Source organism: Physeter macrocephalus, chromosome 12 (assembly GCF_002837175.3).
Source record: "Physeter macrocephalus isolate SW-GA chromosome 12, ASM283717v5, whole genome shotgun sequence".
NCBI lineage: Eukaryota > Metazoa > Chordata > Mammalia > Artiodactyla > Physeteridae > Physeter > Physeter macrocephalus.
Window position 1 is genome coordinate 23,131,952 of NC_041225.1, and position 10,880 is coordinate 23,142,831.

The 10,880-nt window shown below is 53.8% G+C and overlaps 1 protein-coding gene across 10 annotated transcripts in view; it reads left to right on the top strand.

Annotated features, from left to right (window-relative positions):
- The window catches only part of NCK2 (NCK adaptor protein 2), a 138,164-nt gene that overhangs the window by 34,126 nt on the left and 93,158 nt on the right, over window positions 1-10,880 (top strand). The window contains exon 1 of one of the 10 annotated variants that reach the window (XM_055089006.1): window positions 6,163-6,180. The exons of the other annotated variants lie outside the window; for them this stretch is intronic. The gene's annotated coding sequence lies outside the window, so the exon portion shown is untranslated. Of the gene's footprint in view, window positions 1-6,162; window positions 6,181-10,880 lie in introns of those variants that run through there. 10 annotated transcript variants of the gene reach the window in all.

The following is a 10,880-nucleotide window of genomic DNA, read 5'->3' on the forward strand; positions in this document are numbered from 1 at the left end:
GGCGCTGCCCCTTTGTTTCAGGTCATTGCAAGCACCCCTTGCAGCTGATCTGTCGGCGAGGGCAGCTGTCCTGCCAGCATACAGGCAGTGAGCTGCTCTGGGGCCAGGCCTTGTCCTGGGCACCTCGGATTGATGGACGGGAAGCTGCCTTGCTGGAGCTTGTCGGCCAGTGAGGCTTAGGGGAGGGCAGAGCTCTGAGAGTTGGTTGTCACCCCTCCTGGGATCTGCTGTGCTTTCCCCTGACGCGGACCAGGAAGGAGAGAGCCTGGCTCTCGGCTGCCGCCGGACTTGCACCAGAACGGCGGCAGCGAGCCTTCACGTTGGGCTCTCTTTGAACTACGTAAGGATCTAGAAGGGACAAGCGGTGGCAGTAGGAGTGTGCTGAGTGCTGTTTAGGGGTGTCCAGGGCCCTCTAGGAGCTGCCTGAGCCTGGCTGGCCCCCAGCCCCACTCCCCGGGGAGCCTGCACTTTGTCGCTCACTGGAGGCAGCTTCCCTGACTCCCTTCTTGCGGGCGGGTTTGTCCGGAACGGCCGAGGCTGTGCCGGATCCAGGAGGATGGACGGCATCCTCCATAGCTTCTGCAGCTCCTGGTGAGCCCCTGCCCCAGGTACACTGTGCTCAGAAATGCCGATGGTCTTGTCAGGGGCCAACCTCCCGGGCACGGTGATAGATCCTTTCGAAACTGAGAGCCTGGGTTTGTGCTTTACGGGGGCATCTTATTACAATTTGATGAGCAGGCATGTGCGGGTACTTTTCTATCTACCGAGGATGGGGGTGGAGGGCAGATGGTAAAATAAGATACACGTCGTCCTGGGACATCCACCTCCCCATGGGGGTCTCTTCCGCCACAGGTGGCTGGAGATTGCTCGGGTGGGAAGGGGCAGAACGCAGGGTCCCGTGTGATGCTGTTGGCTGATGAGAGTTCAGGACCGGTTGTGGGCACGGAGTTGGCCTCAACCTCTGATCACTTCTGAAGAGCGCTTGGCAATTTGTGAGCTGTTCCGTGGGTTACGTGCCTTATGTCTGCTGTGTGTATGCGATGATGTAGGTTAATAATTGTTGGTGCTGATAACGTTACTGATTTGTCAGTGGTGATATTTGATTTTTAATACGGTATCCCCTGGAGGTGACTTTCTTGACTCTCCCCTATTAAAGCTTTTATTTTGTGTAAATGATTAAGTCACTTCTTTGGGTATTTCTTCAGAACATTATAAATGTCAAAGAGCGTTGTTTTGTGGTCGGTGAGTTGAGTGATTATTGCAGTGTATTTCTTTCCCCAGAGACGTGAGAGCACGTGTCTGAGCCCAGGTGTTTTTAATTTCTTTGATCCGGCTCTAAAAGAGAATCTTTCGTGTTTTGTGTATGGCTTTACAGCCATTTTTAAAAGCCCCCCAATTATTAAAGTCGAAGAGGAAATCATTTGGTTCTTCATCAGGTTTGTTGCCACTGAACTGTAGGGCGTTGGCCGTCGAGGCTGGAGCCTTTCGGAAGAACGGCCACGGTCTGGCCTTGGGGGCCTCCCCGAGTTCCCAGAAACGAACTGTATCGGTTTCCTAGGGCTGTGGCAACAAACTGGGTGTCCTAAGACAACAGAAGTCTGTTGTCTCACGGTTCTGGAGGCTGGAAGTCGGAGGTCAGGGCGCTGACACTCCCTCTGTAACCTGCAGGGGAGTGGGTCCCTCCTGGCCCCTTCCAGCTTCAGGTTCCCAGGTCGTGGGCGCCCATCCTTGCCTCGCGAATCCCTCACGTGGCAGCCCCTGTGTGTCTGCGTCTTCTTACCAGGACACCAGTCACATAGGGCCAGGCCCCCTTCACTGTGCTCCGGTTGTGATGGAAGCAGTTGGGCGGGGAAAAAAGAACATCCATCCAACCTTCTTCCATGGCCATCTCGGCCTGACCCCGGCTCAGCTGTCGGGTGCTGGCCTGTCCCTCGAATAGGCTCCTACAGCTGCTGTGTCACAGGTAAATTCAGAGATGTCACTGCTCTGAGCGCTGCAGGTGGAAAACCAGCCTCGTGTCTGTTAGAAGAGGACACGCCTAGCAATTCGCAACCCTAGTGCCAAGTTGCTGTAGATAAATCCCTTTTCTGTAAATAAAAATACTGCAGCACGGAACAGCCGACGTGGGTCCTGGAGCGGTGGGAAGCAGGCCCTGCCACCCCCTCCCTCGGCCGTGTGTGACCTCCCACAGGTCCCCGTCGGCCGCTGTGACCCCTGCAGGTCCCCGTCGGGCGCTGGGGGGCCGCGGAGGGACGCATGCATGTTCACAGGTGCTCCTGGCACAGAGGTCGGCGCACAGGGCAGGCTCCTGGCCTCTCGGGGCTCCTCCGAGGCTCAGCCCTGGCAGCAGGCAGTGTATGCGGGTTCCCGGGTTTGCCTGGGCTCTGCCAGTCCGGCCCCTGCCCGTGCTCCCTGGGAGGCATCAGGGCACCCCTTTAGCTCTTGAGGCAGAGCCCAGAAATGCACAGGGTGTGGCTGCCGTCTCAACTGGACCCTCCCATCGCGGTGGCAGGGACAGTGGATGTAGCCTCGCCGGCCTCGCTGTGCTTTGTGTGTTTCCTTCTCCTCCCCGTTTCCCCTGACGGCCCCGCCCGCAGTGAGCACTGAAATGTTGGCTGCTCTTCTTGTTCTTGGAGGTGTGGGCTCAGCTGCTGTGAGATATTTGTCGACAAGGTTGACACCTGGGATGAGGGAAGAGGGCAAATCACCCAAAGATATTTTGAAAGAAGAACCCAATAAGCTAACGAGGAAGTAAATAGGTGGGCTGAAGGAGGAGAAAAAAAGTCTTAAAAGACTTAGAGGGCTTCCCTCGTGGCGCAGTGGTTGTGAGTCCGCCTGCCGATGCAGGGGACGCGGGTTCGTGCCCCGGTCCGGGAAGATCCCACGTGCCGCAGAGCGGCTGGGCCCGTGAGCCATGGCCGCTGGGCCTGCGCGTCCGGAGCCTGTGCTCCGCAACGGGAGAGGCCACAGCGGTGAGAGGCCCGCGTACCGCAAAAAAAAAAAAGACTTAGAGCCTAGCCCAGAAGATGGGAAGGATGGAGGCACGGTTAGCAGTCTCTGCATTAATTTGTTCCTGATTAGATGTTACTGAGATGTTAACTGGTCTACAGCTGGGTAGGAGTTGCCTCCGATAGAATCTTCGGTCAAAGGCAGAGCTAGCGAGTGATTCAGGGCGCCCATGTTCTGGGGCTCTGCGTGGAGCTCACGTATAACATGCTTTCTCTTTGGGGTAAAATAGCTTGATGCAGACGTGACTCTGAGCTGGCCCTTCTTGCTGGCTGGCAGTTTTGCACCTGAATCGGCGTGTGCTGACCTGTGGCAGTTCCCACAGTGGGCGGGTTCCTAGGGAGGCAACCCTTACTTAGAATGAGGGTGTAGTTTTTGCCCTTTGCTCCCTCGGGGATTGTAAACCAGGTTGGCACGAAGAAACCCAGTGAGCATTCCAAGTGATAATCCTGTATAAATATGTCCAGGTTACATTTTCCTCTGGTAAGAGATTAAAAATGGAAAACGTCAGCTCTTGGAGAGTGAAACAGCAAAAGGCAGCCCGTTCCCTGCATGTGCGGTGGGGGTTCATGCAGAGGCCCCGGGGACGGGGGACAAGGACTCTCCTTCCGCAAAGTAGCAGTCATTTCTGTTCTTTCTTTATGCTATTGCCCGGGACAGTCAGAAATCTGACTGAATTTGAGATTTGCAGGACAAAGTGAAATGCTCTTTCCCTGCGGATGCATTTGAGGGTTACCGTGTAATTATCTGGACCCCGTTCCGCTAAGGGGAAGGTCCCTTCTGTAGGATGCCGCCTCTACACCACAGTCCAGCGTGTGGCATTTGGCAGTGATGTAGTCCATTTTTATTCAGGAAAACGTTTACTACGTTATTTTTCACGGAAATTTGCCATCTTTCTCCCCGCTCCGGTGGTGTACCCAGGGAGAAGCATTGCCAACTGCTGGTTGAGCTGGGGGGTAGGGGAAGGGGGAGGAGGGTTAGGGGTTAATTCGCTGCCGTAGCAAGGTGTTTAAAACAGCCTGTTCCGGCCCGGAAGTGTTGGTGCTGCTTTTATCGAGGCGAAGGGACACGTTAAATCCAAGAAACACTTGGTGTTTCTACTGTGAACCAGACACTGTGCCGAGAGTGCAAAGGAATATATGTCGTTCTCGCCGCGTCCCGGTGGGGAAGGGTCCAGGGCTATGCAGTGTGAAGAGGTTTGTGGGTTTTTACAACATAGGTGAGCATAAATGCACTGACTCATTCCTATAATAAAAATAATAATCACTCACATTTAAATTGAGCACGTCTGTGGGTCAGGCTGAACTAAACACTTTCTTTTTAAAATTTATTTTTTATTGAAGTAGAGTTGATTTACAGTGGTGTGTTAATCTCTGCTGTACAGCAAAGTGATTCACTTATACACATGTATTCTTTTTTCATATTCTTTTCCATTATGCTTTATCCCAGGACATTGAATATAGTTTCCTGTGCCATACAGTAGGACCTTGTTGTTTATCCATCCTGTATGTAATAGTTTGCATCTGCTGACCCCAAACTCCCACTCCAGCCCTCCACACCCCTCCTCCCCCTTGGCAGCCACAAGTCTGTTCTCTGTGTCTGTGAGTCTGCTTCCGTAACTTTCCATTGAAAGGTTCTCGCTTCACCTCGTGGAAACCGTAGCGCCATCACAGTTGGGAACAAAGGGCATGAAAGGCTTGGCCTGGGGAGGGCACGCCTGCTCCCTGCTCCGCGCCTGAGGTCCAGCCACCGGTCCGTGCCCCAGGGAGCCAGCAGGGGAGTGACCTCAGGCCACTAGCCTTTCTGACATTTCCCGTTTCGGCGCTCCTACGATACACACAAGTCGTTCGTCCTGAGATGCTGGTTGCGTGGAGATCTGGGTGAAGTTAGGAAACCGTGGGTGCACTCGGGCAGCTGAAGCCCAAGGTGGCCGTCGTGTTTATAGACAGGTGGGAAAAGAACTGGGACCATCCTTTCCCCCCGGCCACCGAGGAGCCTGGTGGGAAGGTTCCTTCCCTTGAGATGTCCTAGGAGAGAGTAGTCGAGGTGTGGTCATGGGGGTGTAATTCCTATTATCCAAAAAGATAAAAGGGACTCAATCAGAAGACAGCCGGTGGACAGCCAGACTGTGGTTATTCTCACGCTCTGCATGGACCCAGTGGGTTTTTCTGCCCTGGGCATGTGGGAGATGTCAGGTTTACAGCAGCTCCGGGGGCCTGGAAGCCGCCTGAGCTCCTCTGACTGGCTGGTGTCGTTCCAGCGTCCCCAGCCTGGATCCCTCCCCCCGCCGCCCTCCGGTGCCGTTCGCCTTGGGGCTTGGCGGGAGGTCGAGGTAGGGGGCTTACTTCCCAGGACCTGCTGTGTCTGTTCTCGCTGGTGTGCTCCTGCGAGCCCGTGCTCGGAGCTGCCGGTGGTGAGATAGGTCCATTCCCGGAAGATACCCCGGAGAGAGGCAAACGGTTCAACCCAGACCGCCTTCCCCGGCACTTACCATCTCTCACCTCTGTTCTCTCCGCGTCTTTTCATCTACGTACGTGTGGCTGTCGCGTTTCTCCTTTACCTCCTGCCTCACCAGCCTTATTCTCACGTCCCTTCCACCGTCCGTTTCTCTACCAGTTAATGAATCCCCTCATCCGGCCTTTTATTGATCCACTCTTCTGTGGAGGGTGCTGGACGGACCAGCACATTGCAGACATCTCAGCACCCGATGTGAGGGAGGAGGCGGCGTGTAGACAGATGCCTGTGATACCGAACACAGAGAGCAGAACGCTTATCCTGAGTGTGTAACAACACAGCCATCGCTACCTGAGCGCGAGCCGGCCGCCGGGCCTGGCGCCTGGCTCCCCCCTCATGCCAGCTGCCCCGGCGCAGGGAGTGGGCTGGCCCAGGAAGGCCTGCGACTGGGGGCCTGGCCTCCCCACCTTGGGCTTGGCCTTCGCCTCCCCTCGGTGCTGTGCCTGCTCCTCTCCGGGCACGCGGTGCCTGGGACTTCCTTCCACCCAGGGCCGTGAAGGTTAACTCTGTAAAGGACCTGGCACCTGCCGGCCCCCGGCGGCCCCGGGTGCTGTCTCCCCAGGTTAACTTTTCTTCTTAACAGGGAGAGACGTTCTGAAGCCGCCGCTGCATGTCCTCGCCTCTTGCCAGATGTTGGGCTGTGGCCGAAAAGCTCGTTCGGTGAGCGAATACATCGTTCAATAAAATCCTTGGTGAAAATGAAAAATGTGTCTTTTAGTCACTTAAAACTGAACAAACTTTTTGGCCAACCCAATAATAGAAATACGACGTATTCAAACATTTGCGTACGTGTATGTAGCCGTACCATCTATCACAGTTTGTATAGGGCATGTAAGGCTCTTCTGTTTACCATTGCAGGACTGACTAACCTTCCCCCAGTGTCCCTTCTCCTAGGGCTTTCTGGCGTGTGTTTGTTTTCTTTCAGTGTTCTTTATCCATAAAATGCATATTCCCCCCCCCCTTGTTTTTTTCTTTCCTTTTCTTCATTCTAGAATAGCTTAAATCAGTTATAAACCATTGCCATTCAGTTCCCTGTGCTTTAAGACAAAAGCCATCTATATTAATTCTGTGTGTTTTTGACAGAGGAGCGCTAGAGAGGACCATAGAGCTCTTATTTACTGGTTTGAGTTCTTAAAAATGTATTGGAGTTGTATTTCATCTTTCCAGAATTCTAAATGGATATAGACAAATTCCTATTTAAAACGTATGATGTCCGTGACCTGTTTGATGCAACATTCTCCGCCAGTCTCCCCTCCCCCAGGCCTCCAGTCTCCGGTGCTTGGGCCAGTCCAGGGCCCGAACTTGTCCTCCCTCTTCAGCTGATTGACCGGGACCCTCCCAAGGGGTGATGACCAGGCCGAGGGTGAACTTGAACCCGGGTGTTTAATAACTTCTTTCAATGAGAAAAAAATTAATCGACTTCTTTTGATCCAAATAAGAGAGTTCTTTCCCAATGACGAAGTTTCTCTGAGTCTTTCTGATGAAGCTGATTCTCTTGCCAGGTACCATCCTAATAATATTGCCAATATAAAGGTCTGAAAAACACCCGGTAAAGCAACATTGCCCATCACGGTCTCTTGTGAGGATCCGGCCCTGTGGTTCCTGGTTCTCAAACTTGAACTTGTTCCAGATTAACCAGATGGCTTTTGAAGACACAGAATGCTACCCCCACCCCACCCATGCCCAGTTCCTGCCTCAGGAGTCTGGAGTGGGCCCCAATAATTTGCATTTCTAAGAAGCTCCCAGGTGATGCTGCCACTGGTCTGCTGGTCCGGGCGCAGGTGGAGCCACCAGATAAGGAAGAACGGCCTGGGCGTTGGTAGCGTTAGCTGGCTTTGTACACGTGGATGTTGGCTCTGCCTTCTCCCTGCTTTGATGGGGGGGTGTCTGCGTTGGAGTCTAACATCCTGGTGTCCTCAGGCATCCATTGAACACAAAAGAGCAGAACTGGCCCATCTTCAGACACCTCAGTGTTCATTGCTTTTGCCGTGTGAAATGTTATCCCCTGTTTGTATGATGGGAGAGATTAAGAGTTGATTTGTGAGCTAAATATGCGGTACCCCATTTCTGCTTCCTCGGAGCCCCCAGGAGGGCCTGCACGTGTTTTACATGTAAAAGTAGCCATTAGGAAACGGCGCTTTTGATGCGATTATGATGGCAAGCTCTTGTCTCCTCCCTTCGGGCAGCCTGTATAATCGCTTACCTCCTGTTTTTAGTGGCTCTCGCACTGTAGACTCAAGGTGGTAGCCAATGCCGGGCTCTGCCTCTCAGGCCCCTTGGCTGGCAGGGGGTGAGGCTCTGGGCCTGGCGTGGGTGACGTGGCCTGCTGGAAAGTGGATCCCTGGGCAGGGGGCCCGGGAGCCCCCCTGAACCTCCACCGGCCCCTCCTTGGGAGCCCCCCACCCACCCCATCCCAGAGGAGCCCGGTAGAGCCTCCGGTTCCAGGCGAGGCTGCGTGGAGTGTCTCACCACTCGTGGGGGGGTCTCGCTGCCCCCAGCCTGTCCTCACTTTCAGGCGAACAGCTGGGCGCCAGGTGGGCTGCAGGTGCCCCTGTCCTCTGAGCACCTGGAGGAGGGAGGCCCCTGTCCAGGGGGGCCTCTCACCGCCAGCTGGTGTGCACGGTCAGGACGCGGGGGGAGCGTTCGCCTCTTCAGCTTTGGCCTCCGAGTCGTGCCCCAGGAGGGGTCTGGCTGGCTAGTCCGCACGCGTGTGGCCAGCGAGGAGAGCTGTCGCCCCCAGGGCTTCATAAGGAATCAGCCAGAACCCGACGATCCCCCTTTTACGTCAGCACGCAGATCCAAACCCCGAGGACAGTTCTCTTGTCATTGGAGCTTGACGGGAGTTGGGGGACACTGCTGGGGTGCCGCCCCTCCAGCTCAGGACGCTTTGGGGCTCTGGAAATACCCTGGACCAGCGTAACCGAAGGCGCCTGATGCTGTGAGCCACCCCGAAACCCTGTGGCCTGGGGCTCACCCGTCCTGCACCTGCCTTTTCTCCTGTGTTAAATGAAGTGCTTAGAGCAGAAGAGCTTTAATCCTTCCCTTTAGGGTTTAATTTCTAGAAATTTGTAGGAGAATGTGGATTTCATCTGGAGGAGCCTGGGTAGGGATGTCAATTACAGCCGCCCTTGGAAGGACTCGGTCATTTTTCCTCTGCCCGCCGTTCACCTCCCGTGCTCTCATCTCCGCCTCTTCACCCCACAAGACGAGCGAGCTGTGCGGATTTCAGGATGACTGTCCTTTGGGGCCGGCAGGGGCCGAGGGTGTATGGGGTGTGGGTTTAGGGAACGCACGCCCCCGCTCTCACCGTCCTCACCAGCCAGCGCTTCCAGCAGTGCTCTCGTGATTCGATTCACCGTCCCTGGGATGTCCTTACTCTTGTATGTTTATGCGTGTAGTTTACTGTATGTTTATACAGCACTCCGATGTGTTCCTTTGTTTCATACGGTCAACTTTTCTAGAGGAAGGAGCCTTTCTTTTTTTTCTTTTTTTTTTTTTTTGTGGTACGCGGGCCTCCCTCTGCTGTGGCCTCTCCCGCTCCGGACGCGCAGGCTCAGCGGCCACGGCTCACGGGCCCAGCCGCTCCGCGGCACGTGGGATCCTCCCAGACCGGGGCGCGAACCCGCGTCCCCTGCATCGGCAGGCGGACGCGCAACCACTGCGCCACCAGGGAGGCCCAGGAGCCTTTCTAATTGGCTCACTTTATACTAGAACTGATCGCTGTGACCTCTGTAAGGAGGGCTTGGTGCAGGTTTTCATTTCTATAATTTTATAATTATAAATACAATTTATAATTTTATAATTCAGACATAGCCTGTCGCCCGTGAGCCGGGAGGAGTGTGCAGAGTCTGATCGGTGTGAAAAAGACACAGCTGCTGTTAGTCATTGTGTTTTCGTAGGACACTACTTTTTTTTTTTTGGCTGCGTTGGGTCTTTGTTGCTGCGCGCGGGCTTTCTCTAGTTGCGGCGAGCGGGGGCTACTCTTGGTTGCCATGCTCAGGCTTCTCATTGCGGTGGCTTCTCTTATTGCGGAACGTGGGCTCTAGGTGCGCGGGCTTCGGTAGTTGTGGCCCGTGGGCTCAGTAGTTGTGGCATGTGGGCTCAGTAGTTGTGGCATACGGGCTTCTTTGTGCCACGGCCTGTGGCATCTTCCCGGACCAGGGCTCGAACCTGTGTCCCCTGCACTGGCAGGTGGATTCTTAACCACTGCGCCACCAGGGAAGCCCGAAACTAAATGTTTTAATATCTGTTGTGTATGCAGCCTTTGCATAGGTAAGACTATCGAATGAACGGATTTCATTTTGGGCAGGTAGCAGGGGGGAGTTCAACCTGCTAAAAACCTTAAAAAAATTTTTTTTTGGAAGTATGTTAAGAAGCAGCAGGAAGGGCCTTAGTGTCTTAGCAGTTGCTTGTAAACCGCAGGCTCGTGCAGTGTGCATGAGGCTCTGTAGCGATTCCTCTGTGGCCTCCCCCACCTCCTCTACCCGGTCAGGCCTTGATAACTGGAGAGACAGGAGGTGCCCGTCGTGGCCTCGCGGGTAACAGCTCTCTGCCCTGGAGCTGCTTCGCTGGCCTTCGTGTGTAGAAAGCAGTCTGGAGCCTAGAGTTTTCTAAAGGCCCTTCAAGCTCTCATATCTTCTGATGCTGTCCTTGCTGTAAGATGGGACTTCTTAGTTAACAGAGTAATCAATTCAGTGTCGTTTTCTTAAGGTAGAATCAAAGAATGAATCGTGCATATGTCAGCTTCAGGACTTACCAGTTAATGGCCAGTCTTGTTTATCTAAACTGCCACCCTCTCCAACGATTTATTTGTAAAGCAAATCCCGGATATCCTTTCTTCTAAAAATATCGTAGGAAATACTCCAGTAACAAAAATTCCTTATTAATTTTTGTTAATTAATAAACTGAACCAAATAGGCAGCCAGTGTTCAACTTTCCCAGCTATCTCAAACATTTTATTGAAAAATTGCTTGTTCAAAGCAAGATCCAAACAAGGTCCATACACTGCAGTGGAATCATATTTTTCTCCACTTTGGAGTGACTGGTTGCAGGAACCGGGTCTTTTGTCCCCAGCTTGGGTTTCCCACTGCTGCGGTTTGCTAACTAGACCCCCGTTAAGCATTCGTCTATGTCCTCCTGTGTCCTGTAAACCGCTGGCCGGATGGAAAGCTGATTCTGGTCTGATTTTCTGGCAAGATGGCTCCAGGGTGCCATGCATGCTTCGAATGTCAGGGTGAAGCCGAATCCGGCCTCTGGATCCTGACACCGCATTAAATCTCAGAGACAGAGTTTTGGGTGAAGTAGAAAAGAATAGCTTTATTGCTTTGCCAGGCAAAGGGGGCCACAGTGGGCTAATGCCC